The sequence below is a fragment of the Thermobia domestica genome, chromosome 3 (genome assembly GCF_964235325.1).
Source record: "Thermobia domestica chromosome 3, izTheDome1.hap1.1, whole genome shotgun sequence".
In the NCBI taxonomy this organism is placed as follows: Eukaryota; Metazoa; Arthropoda; class Insecta; order Zygentoma; family Lepismatidae; genus Thermobia; species Thermobia domestica.
In genome coordinates this window covers 219,865,720-219,885,650 of record NC_137456.1, presented here as the reverse complement: position 1 = coordinate 219,885,650, position 19,931 = coordinate 219,865,720, and the positions used below count along the sequence as shown (strand labels likewise).

At 32.6% G+C, this 19,931-nt stretch overlaps 1 pseudogene; it reads right to left on the bottom strand.

The window, feature by feature from the left end:
- The window catches only part of LOC145682120 (cytochrome c oxidase subunit 2-like), a 45,525-nt pseudogene extending 43,998 nt beyond the window's left edge, over window positions 1-1,527 (bottom strand).
- Between the last annotated feature and the right edge of the window lie 18,404 nt (window positions 1,528-19,931).

The following is a 19,931-nucleotide window of genomic DNA, read 5'->3' as shown; positions in this document are numbered from 1 at the left end:
TTAGTAAAAATTAAGAGGATAGACTACATTCGAAATGTAAAATTAAAGTTTTATATAATGAAAATAATTTTTTTTCAACATTTCAAATTCCCAAAGCATATCTCTCTTAAATGCTTATATATATTGCTAACTTTTAATGTAGAGTATCGAGAACGATTTACTAGATTGTATCTATCTATATACAGGTTACGGTAAAGGTGGCTGGCATGTGTTGAGAGCTGTAGCGTAGAGACTCGTAACTGAAAAAAAATGCACTTAATGGGATGTAATCTGCACAAGGAATCTTATGCAATGCAAACATTGGGTAATCCATACAGTGATTGAGACTTTAAGGATTTCTTTAAAATACAGATGACTACATCTTTTAATCTTTTTATATATATTTTCTCTAAATTTTTTTCTCCAAATATACATTAATACATATTGATTACAGGGGACGTGTATTTATTACGTATTTCAAAAGCAGAAAATAGTTATAGAGCTTACATTGAACACAAGTAAAAAACTATGGTGATTGTCACAGAAAATACAATAATTGTCACTTATTCCTATAGTGATTGCCACCGTTAGTAATCCGCAACTCAAGTGGTTTTAGTTATGAAGGAGAACATAGTTTTACATTATGTACCGAAATATAATACTATCAGGTTACTCTGTGACCAAATTGTTTATAACGTTCTACAAAAAAAAAAAAAAAAAAAAATTTAATTCAGCAAAATGACCAAAGTTTTTAAAACCTCTATCTTAATAAATCTTTGAATATGAAAGAAGTAAACGAGAAACTAGGGTCGCACAAATTGCAGTATAGAGACTGAATTTTATTACTCACTATCATTATAACCTGGTGTCATGGGCGAAATAGGAAAGATTTCTAGGCGGCTCAAATCCCGGGTTGCTATTTTATGTTTTTTTTATTTTTCATTAATATTAAGAAAATCTTAAGAAATTAACACATATTCATGAGCCAGAGAGGCTAGCGGCCCACCTTGGCCTCCTCTTCTAGCATCCATTCCTAGTATCTTCACTGTCGTCGTATCTTCACTGTATCCAAAGCAAATATGGCACACAAAATCATCTTGAAGATATTCTGGGATACATCTTGTGATCCCTAGGAATGGAATATAAAGGAAAACTATTTGTACATAAAGAACTCGAAATTTTTACGTTCATGAATGTAGTCATGTACATTCATGTGTTATTCATGCTGTAAGCGTTTAACACATTTTCGACATGATTTATTGCAGTTCTTACAGACATTCGTTTGGACACCGAACACATTTCTCTTTACAGATTGTTCCTGTTTTGAATTCTGAGGAGAAATGCTTCCGGCTCTGGCACTACTCGCACCTATTTCTGGTTTCTCTCTTGCTGTACAATCTTTTGATTTATTTCTGGCGTTACAACTTTTATATCCTATTTTGCTGGCATTTTGTTTACATTTTCTGCCTTAGATTTATCTCTCTCTCTCTTCCGCTTACCTTTTTCTTCTTCAGTTTGCTTCTTCCGTTCTTCCTTCTTTCTCTTCATTTTTTATGTGCTTCAAGTGAAAATAAACGGAAGCGCTCTATAATGCATTTCCTCCTGCGCTTAGGTATGTCTGGTTAATGCAGATACAATAAAACTACCCCTGCTAAAATGAGTTTAACTGCTTATAACAATTATACTAGATTGTTGTAAAATACTGATTGTTACAGCAGTCATACCCGTTGCTTAGAGACGTAACTTACGTTGCTTTACCACAAATAGCAAAAACTGGCATTTTCAAAACTCCTTCCTTCCCGGTTTGAGCACCGATTGGTCTCTCCGACTCATAATCTTAAAAGTTTTAAAAATAAAAATATTTAAAACATATTTACTAAAAATATAAAATATATTTACTTACAATATAATATAAAGTTTATCACGTTAAAATACCTTTAAATTAAGGAAAACACCAGAATATCTTGTTATCTATTAAACTCAACAAAGATGAAATAAAACAAATATCTTTTCTTCTTAAAAAATTGAAATTTCATTAACACCAATGTTGTTATAGAATAATTAACTTATAATATAAAATGATCCTCACGATATAAAACAGGGATTTAAGCAATCCAAAAAATTTAGACAGTTTACATACTTGAAATACTAATGAATTGCATTTGATCACAGGCGACTTCGGAAATATTACATCCAATTTCGCAAACAGTAAAATACGTGAGTTCTGCTTAAATGTGTAATTTGCTACCCGTATCTTTTGGAACATATTATAACAAAATAAATAGGATGTTTTATATGTACTTATGAATATGATATATTCATTGACAACATATAAAATATCTCATTTAATGAATGAGATATTTTCGTTGCATAGGGCACCTTCTGTATGATCGTGAAAATCAACATGATTTTCTTGAACGATATAAGAACTCGAACTGCTCTCTGGAGCTTTAGCTGACGCAATCGTTGTAGAAACTCATTCATGCTTAACTTATTTGAATAATAAAATAGCTCAATATTTTCTAGGAAAGCCTGTTGTTCTCAAGCTATTAAAGAGCAAATGAGTAACCTTATTTGCTAAAAAGTAATACATTTTGGATGGAAACGCTAATAAATATTTGTTTATTTCAACTAATATTAAACGAGTAAAATTCATTTAAAATTGTGGTGTAAAACACTACCATAAATAAAACATTACCCTTCTCCGTACTTACAACTTACGGATATTGAATTGAATAAGATATTTTAGCTGTAACGCGCTTTTCTGTTTTTTCGGGAATAGAAACGTTAGTACTTTAAACGATACATGGCCTTGAAGTTTTGTCTGCAAGTTCCGCTGAATCTAGGACACGAATGTTTTCTCGGAACAAAGAAAAATCGATCAAGCATAATTCCTGGATATTACCTTTAAGTTAAAAATAATTATAAATATTATTTCTTTCTTAGTAAAAAGGAAGAGGGTAGACTGCATTCGAAATGTAAAATTAAAGTTTTATATAAAGAAAGTAATTTCTTTTCAACATTTCAAATTCCCAAAGCAATACTCTCTTAAATGCTTATATATATTGCTAACTTTTAATGTAGAGTATCGAGAACGATTTACTAGATTGTATCTATCTATATACAGGTTACGGTAAAGGTGGCTGGCATGCGTTGGGAGCTATAGCGTAGAGACTCCTAACTTAAGAAGAATGCACTTAATGAGATATAATCTACACAACGAATCTTATGCAATGCAAACATGGGGTAATCCATACAGTGATTGAGACTTTAAGGATTTCCTTAAAATATAGATTACTACATCTTTTAATCTTTTTAAATATATTCTCTTAATTTTTTTTCTCCAAATATACATTAATACATATTGATTACGGGGGACGTGTATTTATTACGTATTTCAAAAGCAGAAAATAGTTATAGAGCTTACATTGAACACAAGTAAAAAAACTATGGTGGTTGTCACAGAATATACGAAAATTGTCACTTATTCCTAGAGTGATTGCCACCGCTAGTAATCCGCAACTCAAGTGGTTTTATTTATGAAGGAGAACATAGTTTTACATTATGTACCGAAATATAATACTATCAGGTTACTCTTTGATCAATAATTAGAAGAAATCACTTAAAATTGTTCAGAACGTTCAACAAATATAACATTTTAATTCAGCAAAATGACCAAAGTTTTTAAAACCTCTATCTTAATAAATCTTTGAATATGAAAGTAGTAAACGAGAAACTAGGGTTGCACAATTTGCAGTATAGAGACTGAATTTTATTACTCACTATCATTATAACCTGGTGTCATGGGCGAAATAGGAACGATTTCTAGGGGGCTCAAATCCCGGGTTGCTATTTTATGTTTTTTGTTATTTTTCATTAATATTAAGAAAAACTTAAGAAATTAACACATATTCATGAGCTAGAGAGGCTAGCGGCCCACATTAGCCTCCTCTTCTAGCATTATTCCTAGTATCTTCACTGTCGTCGTATCTTCACTGTATCCACAGCAAATATGGCACACGAAATCATCTTGCAGATATTCTGGGATACATCTTGTGATCCCTAGGAATGGAATATAAAGGAAAACTATTTGTACATAAAGAACTCGAAATTTTTACGTTCATGAATGTAGTCATGTACATTCATGTGTTATTCATGCTGTAAGCGGTTAACACATTTTCGACATGATTTATTGCAGTTCTTACAGACATTCGTTTGGACACCGAACACATTTCTCTTTAGAGATTGTTCCTGTTTTGAATTCTGAGGAGAAATGCTTCCGGCTCTGGCACTACTCGCACCTATTTCTGGTTTCTCTCTTGCTGTACAATCTTTTGATTTATTTCTGGCGTTACAACCTTTATATCCTCTTTTGGAGGCATTTTGTTTCCGTTTTCTGCCTTAGATTTATCTCTCTCTCTCTTCCGCTTACCTTTTTCTTCTTCAGTTTGCTTCTTCCGTTCTTCCTTCTTTCTCTTCATTTTTTTATGTGCTTGAAGTGAAAATAAACGGAAGCGCTCTCTAATGCATTTTCTCTTGCGCTTAGGTATGTCTGGTTAATGCAGATACAATAAAACTACCCCTGCTAAAATGAGTTTAACTGCTTATAACAATTATACTAGATTGTTGTAAAATACTGATTGTTACAGCAGTCATACCCGTTGCTTAGAGACGTAACTTACGTTGCTTTACCACAAATGGCAACAACTGGCATTTTCAAAACCCCTGCCTTCCCGGTTTCAACACCGATTTGTCTCTCTGACTCATAATCTTAGAAGTATTGAAACTAAACATATCTTTCTATCATATAACGCTATTGCGTTAACCACTCTTGAGTAAAATAAAAATATTTAAAACATATTTACTAAAAATATAAAATATATTTACTTACAATATAATTTAAAGTTTATTACGTTAAAATACCTTGACATTAAGGAAAACACCAGAGTACCTTGATATCTATAAAACTCAAAAACGATGAAATAAATCAAATATTTTTCTTCTAAAAAATTAAATTTCATTAACATCAGTGTTGATATAGAATAATTAACTGATAATACAAAATGATCCTCAAGTTATAAAAGAGGGATTCAAGCAATCCAAAAAATTTAGACAGTTTACATACTTGAAATACTGATGAATTGTATTTGATCGCATGCGAGTTCGGAAATATTACATCCACTTTCGCAAACAGTAAAATACGTGAGTTCTGCTTAAATGTGTAATTTGCTACCCGTATCTTTTGGAACATATTATAACAAAATAAATAGGATGTTTTATATGTAGTTATGAATATGATATATTCATTGACAACATATAAAATATCTCATTTAATGAATGAGATATTTTCGTTGCATAGGCCACCTTCTGTATGATCGTGAAAATCAATATGATTTTCTTGAACGATATAAGAACTCGAATTGCTCTCTGGAGCTTTAGCTGACGCAATCGTTGTAGAAACTCATTCATGCTTAACTTATTTGAATAATAATATAGCTCAGTATTTTCAAAAAAACCTGTTGTTCTTAAGCTATTAGAGAACAAATGAGTAACCTTTTTTGCTAAATAATACATTTACGATGGAAACGCTAATAAATATTAGTTTATTTTAACTAAATATTAAACGAGTAGAATTCATTTAAAATTGTCGTGTAAAACCCTACCATAAATAAAATATTACGCTTCTCCGTACTTAAAACTTATGTATATTGAATTGAATAAGGTATTTTAGCTGTAACGCGTCTTTCTGTTTTTTCGGGAATAGAAACGTTACTATTTTAAACGATACATGGCCTTGAAGTTTTGTCTGCAAGTTCCGCCGAATCTAGGACACGAATGTTTTTTCGGAACAAAGAAAAATCGATCAAGCATAATTCCTTGATATTACCTTTAAGATAAAAATAATTATATATACTATTTCCTTCTTAGTAAAAACGAAGACGGTAGACTCCATTCGAAATGTAAAATTAAAGTTTTATATAAAGAAAGTAATTCCTTTTCAACATTTCAAATTTCCAAATCTATACTCTCTTAAATGCTTATATATATTGCTAACTTTTAATAAGGAGTATAGAGAACGATTTACTAGATTGTATCTATCTATATACAGGTTACGGTAAAGGTGGGTGGCATGCGTTGAGAGCTATAGCGTAGAGACTCCTAACTGAAAAAAAATGCACTTAATGGGATATAATCTAAACAACGAATCTTATGCAATGCAAACATGGGTTTTATCCATACTGTGATTGAGACTTTAAGGATTTCTTTAAAATATAGATTACTACATCTTTTAATCTTTTTAAATATATTCTCTTAATTTTTTTCTCCAAATATACATTAATACATATTGATTACGTGGGACGTGTATTATTACGTATTTTCAAAACAAAAAAATAGTTATAGAGCTTACATTGAACACAAGTAAAAAACTATGGTGATTGGCACTGAAAATACCATAATTGTCACTTATTCTTATAGTGATTGCCAACGTTAGTAATCCGCAACTGAAATGGTTTTTGTTTATGAAGGACAACATAGTTTTACATTATGTACCGAAATATAATACTGTCAGGTTACTTTTTGACCAGTAATTAGAAGAAATCACTTAAAATTGTTTATAACGTTCTACAAAAATAACATTTTAATTCAGCAAAATGACCAAAGTTTTTAAAACCTCTATCTTAATAAATCTTTGAATATGAAAGAAGTAAACGAGAAACTAGGGTCGCACAATTTGCAATATAGACACTGAGTGATATTACTCACTATCATTATAACCTGGTGTCATGGAAGAACAAGGAATGATTTCTAGGGGGCTCAAATCCCGGGTTGCTATTTTATGTTGTTTTTTTCATTAATATTAAGAAATACTTAAGAAATTAACACATATTCATGAGCCAGAGAAACTAGCGGCCCACCGTTTCCTCCTCTTCTAGCATGCCTTCCTAGTATCTTCACTGTTGTCGTTCAGAATATATAGCAAATATGGCACACAAAATCATTATCTTGCAGATATTCTGGGATACATTTTGTGATCCCTAAGAATGGAATATAAATGAAAACTATTTGTACACAAAGAACTCGAAGTTTTTACGTTCATGAATGTAGTCATGTACATTCATGTGTTATTCATGCTGTAAGCGGTTAACACATTTTCGACATGATTTATTGCAGTTCTTACAGACATTCGTTTGGACACCGAACACATTTCTCTTTAGAGATTGTTCCTGTTTTGAATTCTGAGGAGAAATGCTTCCGGCTCTGGCACTACTCGCACCTATTTCTGGTTTCTCTCTTGCTGTACAATCTTTTGATTTATTTCTGGCGTTACAACCTTTATATCCTCTTTTGGAGGCATTTTGTTTCCGTTTTCTGCCTTAGATTTATCTCTCTCTCTCTTCCGCTTACCTTTTTCTTCTTCAGTTTGCTTCTTCCGTTCTTCCTTCTTTCTCTTCATTTTTTTATGTGCTTGAAGTGAAAATAAACGGAAGCGCTCTCTAATGCATTTTCTCTTGCGCTTAGGTATGTCTGGTTAATGCAGATACAATAAAAGTACCCCTGCTAAAATGAGTTTAACTGCTTATAACAATTATACTAGATTGTTGTAAAATACTGATTGTTACAGCAGTCATACCCGTTGCTTAGAGACGTAACTTACGTTGCTTTACCACAAATGGCAACAACTGGCATTTTCAAAACCCCTGCCTTCCCGGTTTCAACACCGATTTGTCTCTCTGACTCATAATCTTAGAAGTATTGAAACTAAACATATCTTTCTATCATATAACGCTATTGCGTTAACCACTCTTGAGTAAAATAAAAATATTTAAAACATATTTACTAAAAATATAAAATATATTTACTTACAATATAATTTAAAGTTTATTACGTTAAAATACCTTGACATTAAGGAAAACACCAGAGTACCTTGATATCTATAAAACTCAAAAACGATGAAATAAATCAAATATTTTTCTTCTAAAAAATTAAATTTCATTAACATCAGTGTTGATATAGAATAATTAACTGATAATACAAAATGATCCTCAAGTTATAAAAGAGGGATTCAAGCAATCCAAAAAATTTAGACAGTTTACATACTTGAAATACTGATGAATTGTATTTGATCGCATGCGAGTTCGGAAATATTACATCCACTTTCGCAAACAGTAAAATACGTGAGTTCTGCTTAAATGTGTAATTTGCTACCCGTATCTTTTGGAACATATTATAACAAAATAAATAGGATGTTTTATATGTAGTTATGAATATGATATATTCATTGACAACATATAAAATATCTCATTTAATGAATGAGATATTTTCGTTGCATAGGCCACCTTCTGTATGATCGTGAAAATCAATATGATTTTCTTGAACGATATAAGAACTCGAATTGCTCTCTGGAGCTTTAGCTGACGCAATCGTTGTAGAAACTCATTCATGCTTAACTTATTTGAATAATAATATAGCTCAGTATTTTCAAAAAAACCTGTTGTTCTTAAGCTATTAGAGAACAAATGAGTAACCTTTTTTGCTAAATAATACATTTACGATGGAAACGCTAATAAATATTAGTTTATTTTAACTAAATATTAAACGAGTAGAATTCATTTAAAATTGTCGTGTAAAACCCTACCATAAATAAAATATTACGCTTCTCCGTACTTAAAACTTATGTATATTGAATTGAATAAGGTATTTTAGCTGTAACGCGTCTTTCTGTTTTTTCGGGAATAGAAACGTTACTATTTTAAACGATACATGGCCTTGAAGTTTTGTCTGCAAGTTCCGCCGAATCTAGGACACGAATGTTTTTTCGGAACAAAGAAAAATCGATCAAGCATAATTCCTGGATATTACCTTTAAGATAAAAATAATTATATATACTATTTCCTTCTTAGTAAAAACGAAGACGGTAGACTCCATTCGAAATGTAAAATTAAAGTTTTATATAAAGAAAGTAATTCCTTTTCAACATTTCAAATTTCCAAATCTATACTCTCTTAAATGCTTATATATATTGCTAACTTTTAATAAGGAGTATAGAGAACGATTTACTAGATTGTATCTATCTATATACAGGTTACGGTAAAGGTGGGTGGCATGCGTTGAGAGCTATAGCGTAGAGACTCCTAACTGAAAAAAAATGCACTTAATGGGATATAATCTAAACAACGAATCTTATGCAATGCAAACATGGGTTTTATCCATACTGTGATTGAGACTTTAAGGATTTCTTTAAAATATAGATTACTACATCTTTTAATCTTTTTAAATATATTCTCTTAATTTTTTTCTCCAAATATACATTAATACATATTGATTACGTGGGACGTGTATTATTACGTATTTTCAAAACAAAAAAATAGTTATAGAGCTTACATTGAACACAAGTAAAAAACTATGGTGATTGGCACTGAAAATACCATAATTGTCACTTATTCTTATAGTGATTGCCAACGTTAGTAATCCGCAACTGAAATGGTTTTTGTTTATGAAGGACAACATAGTTTTACATTATGTACCGAAATATAATACTGTCAGGTTACTTTTTGACCAGTAATTAGAAGAAATCACTTAAAATTGTTTATAACGTTCTACAAAAATAACATTTTAATTCAGCAAAATGACCAAAGTTTTTAAAACCTCTATCTTAATAAATCTTTGAATATGAAAGAAGTAAACGAGAAACTAGGGTCGCACAATTTGCAATATAGACACTGAGTGATATTACTCACTATCATTATAACCTGGTGTCATGGAAGAACAAGGAATGATTTCTAGGGGGCTCAAATCCCGGGTTGCTATTTTATGTTGTTTTTTTCATTAATATTAAGAAATACTTAAGAAATTAACACATATTCATGAGCCAGAGAAACTAGCGGCCCACCGTTTCCTCCTCTTCTAGCATGCCTTCCTAGTATCTTCACTGTTGTCGTTCAGAATATATAGCAAATATGGCACACAAAATCATTATCTTGCAGATATTCTGGGATACATTTTGTGATCCCTAAGAATGGAATATAAATGAAAACTATTTGTACACAAAGAACTCGAAGTTTTTACATTCATGAATGTAGTCATGTACTCCCATGCGCAAAAAAAAAATTGCGCGTATACTGTAACTCAAGATTTTTCGCATTTATTCCATTTTCCTTACGTTTATGGGTAAAATTCAGTTATTAGTATGTGGAGATAATAGAAAGCAATCCATCTAAAGAGATATTTCCAAAAAATATAATAAAATAATAAAAATATAAGCAAAAAACAAAATTATGCTCGGTTTTGTGTACACTGGCAACGATGATTTCTAGGGATTTTTTCAGTAGCAGATCACAATTGCGGAGGGAATTCAGTAGGGGAATCGAGGATTTGGATCAAGGAACTCGATAGTGGACTAAAATGTTGCATTTATTGGTTAAAACCTAGTGTGTAGATTGCCTGCCAAATATAAATTAGCTTCTGTAACTAAGATGTCGTACGAAAATATAGAATTAAACAGAAAAACTCTTATCTTAAGGTTCGAAGCGATACGCATCATGGTTATGAAGATTATTTCTTTTAAAAAAAGAGCCAACACAACGTAGCCTCCGTGGTTAGGTGCGTAGAGTGGCGGAGTCGTAGTTATTTTATTATTTTGACACCACATCGAATCCCATCCTATCCCATCCAATCCCATTTCTTTTTTTTTCTTTTTTTTACAAAACATTATAATTTTCATGTTAATAAGAACCGAAGCAATATAATAAGGACAACTTACTGATATTTTACTGTAATGACGTATTTATCCAGGATTAGAAAACTATTGTTAATAGCTATTGTTTTCTATTCATGCTGTTGTATAGTTTCTCTCATCCTGTTTTCTTGGGGAAAAAACACTTTTGTCTCCAACGAAGTGTGAAGGATATATACGGACAGAAAAAGACATCTTAGTACCAAACGTGATTTATCGTGATGAAGTGGACTAGTTTGCCATGATTAAAAAAAAAATTGGAGTTGGCTTTTCTTTAGGTTTTAGCTAAAAAAAATATATATATTTTTTTCTTTATAAGACTATACTTTATGAGGCAAGGTGTGTGATCATACCCACAAATTTAGCTAGGGAGTGAAAGATAATTGTTTATACAAACATTTTACAGGTTTAGTTGTGTGAAACACCAATACACAATGGTCTCGCTTATCCGACCATCCTTTGTTCCACATACCATATGATCCGATATATCATTGCAAATAGCACCAATCGGCAAGAAGATCTCCAAGTTGTGGTCTTAATCTATTTTTCATGCTGTGGAGTCTATCGCCTAGCGCGCCCGTCTACACCTTGTCTCATACGTCTATCATTCAGTGCAGACACGTATCCAGGTTTTCTATTCGGAGGGGGCCCAACACGAATCCTCGTAAGCACGTAATTCTAATGTTTTTAAATATCAATAATAATTAATAATAATAATAATAATAATAATAATAATAATAATAATAATAATAATAATAATAATAATAATAACAGTTCTGTACCTCTCTTAAACTTTGTCCCACTTTTCATTTATAAACCGGTTTATTTTGGAAACTGCATTATAGCACAAACAAAATGAAACTTATTTTCGAGAGAAATGTAACTAAAGAAAACTGTCTGCTACATATATCACATAACAAAAATAGCAAGAAGACATGGAGTGTATCGTTCTAATATATTAAAGTTAAAAACAGAACAGAAACGAAATGTTAATCCTATTTAAGACTGTTCTTTAATTCCACCTGGTCAGTGGCGTATTTACGATTTTGTTTCGGGAGGGGCTTTGCTAACTTTCGGGGGGGGGCTTTGCCTGGAAATGTGAAAATCCTGCAAGATATTTCATTTACTTTACTATACTAAGTAAGATTTCGGGGGGGCTTAAGCCCGAAAGCCACCCCCTAAATACGCCACTGCACCTGGCATAATGGCATTATGGTATGTTCTTAGAATTATAACAAGACAACAGCACATTGCCCAAAGTTTGGACACTGACTACTAGTAAACTGATATAAAAGAACCTCAAAAGGGTAAAGGCAAGTTTATTAAAAGTGCTTGAGTTTCGGAGAGAGACAGCTCTCAGGCCCTCACGCTGAATACTTCCCTGATTCAGTGCAGTGCAGTTATTTGTTATAAAACATTATTATTAGATGCGTAATAGGTAAAATTATATCATAAGTTTTACTTTTAATAGGTCTTCTCTTAACACATCCATATTATCCAGCGTTCTGCCTGCCTGTTTATGTCGGATAAGCGAAACTCTACTGTATTTCCAAAGCTAGCATATACATGAACTAGAATTGTATCGTCCTAGAACAGACAATAGTCTGAAATGCTTATATTAAAAGGCTGGAATAAAACAAGCATAAGTACTGTTTTGGAAGCGTGGGAACAAATTAAAAACAATTCAATATATTTCCTAGGTATCAGATTATCATCTTATTATGTCGATGTGTATTCTTTTTTAAACATATTTTTAAAAGTTATACCATTCGCAATATTCCTAAGGAAATCTAAAGAAAAACTTCTTGTTCCTCTTATGGCAAAGCGGCTTAAGTGCATGGTCCGAAACCGATTCCCACGTTAAGGTATAGATAAAGTTCCCGTACTTCAAAAATGCAAATCCGGGACGCTACTAAATTACGAGAATCTTTGAAATGCTTAAAACTGAAAGAAGTGTTGAATACTAATTTACTTTCCTCCATTAGATAGAGTTGTTCAAGTATTACGTTATCACATTTTTATTCATTTCACTAGATCTTCCAAGGACGCCAATTTCTCTGTAATTTTTTTTTGGGGGGGGGCATTCAAATGCAGAAGAGATATATATATGAAGATTTTAAGACAAATTACACTCAAATAATGCCAAATATTGTATATTCATAAATACATAGGAGGCCTACATGAGCTTTGAGCGGGCCCGGCCCCCCAGGATCGGCGCCCTTGCCTTCTTCCTAGTTAAGCAAACGTAAGCAGATAATTTACTCCCTCCCCCTGGTAAACAAAATTGTTTTTTTTTTTCCTCAAGATCTGTTGCGTTTCGTGAAATAACAGCAGGAATTTCCTGATTACTTAACCATCTAAATGAATGTTTTCACTTAGAGCCATACCGTCGATTCGCGTTGCCTAGGACTAAAATAAATTAAGGGTCAATAATAAAGATGAGACTTCCATATCAAACATAAAGAGACATGTGGATCGGAGATCTTTCTTTGTTCCAACTTTGTTTTTTTCAAATCCATGATGGGAAATTATATTATGAGTACAATTTTCGAAATTAATTGTATACAATCGTAAAAATATCTTACAAAACGATGGTTTATTGCAAAATACTTGTAAGACTCAAAGAATAAATTACAAGTAAGAAACTTGTTACTTTTCCTGAAGAGTCTAAGTCGTGAATGAGACGGAAGCTGTCGAGCGTAGTGCTTGGAAGGATTGCCTCACTTGTTCTACCTTCCCGTGGCGCAGCCTTGATTCGACTTGATCCTAAACGGATTATTCAGAAGTCGAAGTCGGAAGATGTTTCCCATTTTTCCAAAACACTCTTGGTCGATTACAATCTGTTTCACTCGTGAGGGGACAATCCCATGCCGTAAGCGTCGGTGGACCACCGATAGGCAACTAGTGACATGTCCCCAAAAATTGGCGGTCCCGCAGCCAAAAATTGGTCCCACTTCCGTTTTGAAAATTATACCACCAACGGCAGAGAAGCGACGGAACGCCAACGAACCACAAAATTATTCCCCTAAAATACGTTAACTCGCCGATATGCGTAATTTCTTTGCATCAAGATGAGTCTAGAAACATTTTTAAAAAAATAAAACGAAAGTGCCCTGAGCTGGGCGTGAACCATCAACCTTAGGGTTACTAATTGCGTGTTCTTCCGAATTCGTCACGGAGGCGATTATGAAGACACAGCTTGTAGAGTGATAAATCGTTGAAGTCTTTTTAATATTTCTAATCAGAGTGCTTCTTTAACCGTGTATATTTGAAGACAACTGTTCGGAATCAAATCAAATGCACTCGTCATGTAATTTTATAACAAAATGGCAAGCGTCTATTTACTGTTTTCATAGTTCTTTCATATTCACTTGCTAGTGATCGGCGACAGTTGCCAACTAAATTCATACAATTATACGCACCCACATCAAGATTTTTCACTTCATGATGTAAAGGCAGGAGTTACTCTTGACCCCCGGAGCTCAAATATTGTCCTTATAATAACAATTCGTCAGAGAAAAGTAATATATAATAATAACCGCATGCACATGACTGGCGATAGTTCATGTTGGTCCCTTAACGATTCTCCGTGACAAATCGAACGAGCGCGGACCAAAATGAAGTCCTCGTTCTTACGTTGTGGTAACTTCAAAACCCCCGATTCTAGATATCTGCTTCGACTCGACGAATCCCTGCCACTAGTGGCACGCTAACGGCAATCCTTCGACGCGTCGCTATATCGACGATCGCCATTTACCGGCAAGTGAGCCACTAGGAGTTGGCGACGTTTACGGCATGGGGAAGCTAATAACCAAACAAAAAAAAATAAATAAATAAATCTAAAGCCTTATAAAAAAGTTTTCTGAAAAGTTACATCTAGCAAAATCATTAGTTGGTATTCCAGAACTGTGAATTCACCTTTATTCATAATTTACTTCTATCGTAGTTTTGATATGAGAATGATATGTCTGAAACTAACACAGGTCATTAATACTTTTTTTGCTTTACTCAGATTTAGCAGTTTTACTTTACAGTCAGTCAATTTGGATTTGTGATATCAGAGTTTTAGAGATTTCCTTATTTTTTTCATTTCTAAAAATGTTTGCAAATAACACCATTAACGTATCTCTTTCGATATTTCCATATGTAATGGCTTGGTCACTCCCAGTATATTTCAAACAATAAAATATTTACGGTGTCTTACTCCATTAATCCGAACTACATTTTATATCCAACAACTCTGTGCATTTTCCCTTAAATCTGCAAACTTTCTACTAGGTTAAAACTCAGTATTTTCTATTTTCTTCCTTTCTTGCTAAAACGAAAGTGTTCTTTAGACAACCTGGAATGATGACTCTATACTACATTATGTTGCATAGAGCATTTTATGTAGCATATCATTTGACAGTTGGACACTTTCTTTTTATATTGAAAGCAACAGGGATTAAGTCCTTCTACACTTATATGATAAGTAAACACATTCTTTTTAATTCGTGGAATTGTGCCAATGCACTAGGTTCAGAGAGTTTTTAATTTAAGATAATAATAATAATTATTATTATTTTTATTATTATTAATTTTTTATTATTGACTTAGGTTTTCCTGAATATTAAGCAATATTTCACAAAAATCTGGTATTTTAAACAAATGTGTTCGATATCAAGTTTTCATAAAAGTAGTCACTCTCTCCTATTAATAATTTCAGAGGGGCCGCGGTGGCTCAGTGGTAAAGCGTTCACCTTTGGTGCATGGGATCCTTGGTTCGACCCCAGCTCGCACCAAGTGAATTTTGTGGTGGAGAAACACCATGTGCATGGGTTTTCTCGGGGTTCTCCCGTTTTCTCCCACTTTTTCATTCCACCATTGCATTCATTTCTCATCATCACCATGTCCTTTAGCCTAGCCGGTATAACCGTGGGTCGTAAAACTTAAAGATTTGATTTCAAATAATTCCAACCCAAACAGTTGCAGGAAGTATGTCATTTCGAATAAAACAAACTACTCTATAAAATTATGAGTATTATTATTTTTTATATATACAATTCTAGCGGACCTTATTTCTAAATCGAAGGCTAAGAAGACTAAATTCACTCTCTTATTATTATAAATTCATTTCAATTGAAGCAGTTAAAATAGTTGGGAAAAATTAGAAAGCCATACCCTATATTCCAGTGTGCCACAACCGGATAACGTGGCACACTGGCATGCCCAGCAAAATGAACATTGTGACGCAAACTTTTACCTATCATTTACAAGAATATTTGTCGAGTTTATTTTATTTATTATTATGAACGATTCTTCCACGGATCAGCTCTCTGTATACAAATAAACAAACAAGTATCACATTGAGGGAATGAGTGTAATTATTTACTTTAATAGTAATAGAAATGTATATATATATATATATATATATATATATATATATATATATATATATATATATATATATATATGTATTTTCTACCGGGAATAACTGCATCTGGTGTAGAAAGCTGGGACTAACAACAAAGGAACCCGATGTGCTAAACACACACCACCTACGCACTGCAATACACCAACGAAGGTGCAGACTATTCATGAATTAAAGTCTCTCACCCAATGTATTCTCCTAACATGTCTCCCAGCGATTACAACATTTTTTGGTATCTCAATCACTTCCTAGTAGAATAGCTTTACCTAGAGACCACTGATTAACCTGGTATTGGATGTTTCACTTTCTTACCTTTGGAGTTGACAGTCATCGGTTGGACAATCTCACACGCAAATATCTAATATTAACAACGTTTCTTCTATAATTTCGTAATATTGTATTATTTCTTTGTATTATTTATTAGGTTGGTTAGGCTTGTTTCAACACTTTTCTCTTTGCACCTACTTATTACCTATACCTTAACGTTGGATAAAAATACACTAGCTCTCACCGGGAATCAAATCCAGAACCAATGGACTTGAACCATTTGGCAACAACAAGGCACATTTAAATAGAAGTTTCGATTTTGTTAGGAAAATTTGATTAGGTGTAACATTTAAAAATATATTTAAAAATGGGTACGGATGAAACGCACTGAATTTTCTCGCTCGAATTTCTTAAACTGACTCGTGTTAGGCTGCAGCTATTACTGAAACATTTATTTGGGAAATGCGAATAAAATAATGTGTTTTTGGAAAACTTTGTTCGAAGCAGCTTATGTCCAAAAGTAAAGTACCCATTAGTCATATTTCTGTTAGAAATAACTTATACCATATATTAGAATTATTAAAGAAATAATTGTATGTGAACTATGAGCAAAAGCGTCTGAGTACTTTCTGAGAAATCGTCAAAAAAGTCATCCCCAAGAATAAAATATCCCTTGTGTATCTTTTCAGGACAAACGAATTAGGCTATTTATGAAATACGAACAAAATTGCCAGAGTCATTCTCGACAAAATCGTAGGGTGAAAATTGCCCCGAAAAGTAATATACCACTTCTAGCTTTTTAGGATAATGGAATTACACCATATCGTTAGGTTATTTATGTGACATTCATTTATGAAATATAAACAAAATTGCGTCAGGCGTTAATGGGAAAATCGTCGGAGAAGAGTAAACTACCTCTTCTGAATGTTTACAGGACGAACGAGTGGTGTCATATTGTTAGGTTATTAATGATACAATTATTTATGAAATGTGATTGAGAAAATTGCTCGAAAAAACGCATCCCATACAGTAAATTACACCTTATGTATTTTTTTCAGAGCAATGATTCAAACTATATTTGTAAAAAAAATAAGCAACATCTTTACAGCTATTTTTGAAACAATTTAATTATTTTAAATTTTCATCCTTCAGTAAACTACCCTTATTTTTAGGTGTCGGAGAATATAGAATTCGAAACGATAAAGTGTTATAAAATCTTTATGTCTAGACTTAGGTCCAGATACGTCGAACAGTATGGCCTCTATTTGAATGCATGTAAAAGCGTGACGAACCAACAAACGAACAGATGGACAGACATCAAAATCACTTTTTCGATATGTGGGGGCGTGAAACTTGAATTCATTGAAATCTCGAATTCGATTTTTATCACTATTACTACAATTTCTTCTTTGGTCGCTTGAACGTGAAAAAGAATAGGGATACAACCACACGTAAGGTGATAATTTGTAATTCCCAAAATTTAATGAGTTACGTTTAATGTGTTGCCATGCTAGAAAAAAGCTTACGCCTGTTTGTTATATCATTTTATATCAGTTTTTTACGCTACTATATAATGTAGAAATATGGTATGATTATCATTCATATTCATTCTATATTTGGCAATATTCGTGTTCCGTATACATAGATCTGTATAATTTAGTTACGTTCAACGAGAGCATTCTTGCACTTGTGGATATGAAAAAAAAGAGAGAGAAAGTCAATACTCTAAAAAGGAAAAAACAAGCACACATAAACGATCATTTAACATCAGGTCGATGTAACAAGGGGTAAGACTGCACAGATTTTCAAGATCGCGTATGTTCTTCCTGACACACAAACCCGAAGTGAGTTGTCTGCTGTTCAAGAACGGGAAGAAACATACAAGACTATAAACTGAAAACAATAACTGCTTCCAATAGTACACGTATTCTAATACTGAATAAATACGTCGATTAAAGGATACTACCAATAAATTATTTCCTTATTATATTGTTTCGGTTCTTATTAACATCAAAATTATACACTTCCTATAATGTTTTGTAAAAAAAAAAAGGGGGGGATGGGATGGGATTCGATGTAGTGTCAAAATAATAAAATAACTACGACTCCGCCACCCTATCCACCTAACCACAGAGGCTACGTTGTGTTGGCTCTTTTTTTTTTAAGAAATAATCTTCATAACCATGGTGCGTATCGCTTCGAACCATAAGATAAGAGTTTTTCTGTTTAATTCTATATTTTCGTACGACATCTTAGTTGCAGAAGCTAATTTATATTTGGCAGGCAATCTACACACTAGGTTTTAACCAATAAATGCAACATTTTAGTCTACTATCGAGTTCCTTGATCCAAGTCCTCGATTCCCCTACTGAATTCCCTCCGCAATTGTGATCTGCTACTGAAAAAATCCCTAGAAATCATCGTTGCCAGTATACACAAAACCGAGCATAATTTTGTTTTTTGCTTATATTTTTATTATTTTATTATATTTTTTGGAAATACCTCCTTAGATGGATTGCTTTCTATTATCTCCACATACTAATAACTGAATTTTACCCATAAACGTAAGGAAAATGGAATAAATGCGAAAAATCTTGAGTTACAGTATACGCGCAATTTTTTTTGCGCATGGGAGTACATTCATGTGTTATTCATGCTTAAGCGTTTAACACATTTTCGACATGATTTATTGCAGTTCTTTCAGACATTCGTTTGAAAACCGAACACATTTCTCTTTACAGTTTGTTACTGTTTTTAATTCTGAGGAGAAATGCTCGGGCACTACTCGCACCTATTTCTGGTTCCTCTCTTGCTGTACAATCTTTTGATTTATTTCTGGCTGTACAACCTTTATATCCTATTTTGCTGGCATTTTGTTTCCATTTTCTGCCTTAGATTTATCTCTCTCTCTCTCTTCCGCTTACCTTTTTCTTCTTCAGTTTGCTTCTTCCGTTCTTCTTTCCTTCTCTTCCTTTTTTTATGTGCTTGAAGTGAAAATAAACGGTAAGCGCTCTATAATTCATTTTTTCTTGCGCTTAGGAATGTCTGGTTAATGCAGATACAATAAAACTACCCCTGCTAAAATGAGTTTAACTGCTTATAACAATTATACTAGATTGTTGTAAAATACTGATTGTTACAGCAGTCATACCCGTTGCTTAGAGACGTAACTTACGTTGCTTTAACACAAATAGCAAAAACTGGCATTTTCAAAACTCCTACCTTCATGATTTGAACACCGATTTGTCTCTCTGACTCATAATCTTAGAAGTATTGAAACTAAACATATCTTTCTATCATATTACGCTATTGCGTTAACCACTCTTGAGGAAAATCAAAATATTTAAAACATATTTACTAAAAATTTAAAATATATTTACTTACAATATAATATAAAGTTTATTAGGTTAAAATACCTTGACATTAAGGAAAAAACCGGAATACTTTGTTATCTATTAAATTCAACAAAGATGAAATAAATCAAATATCTTTTCCTCTTAAAAAAATAAAATTACATTAACACCAATGTTGTTATAGAAT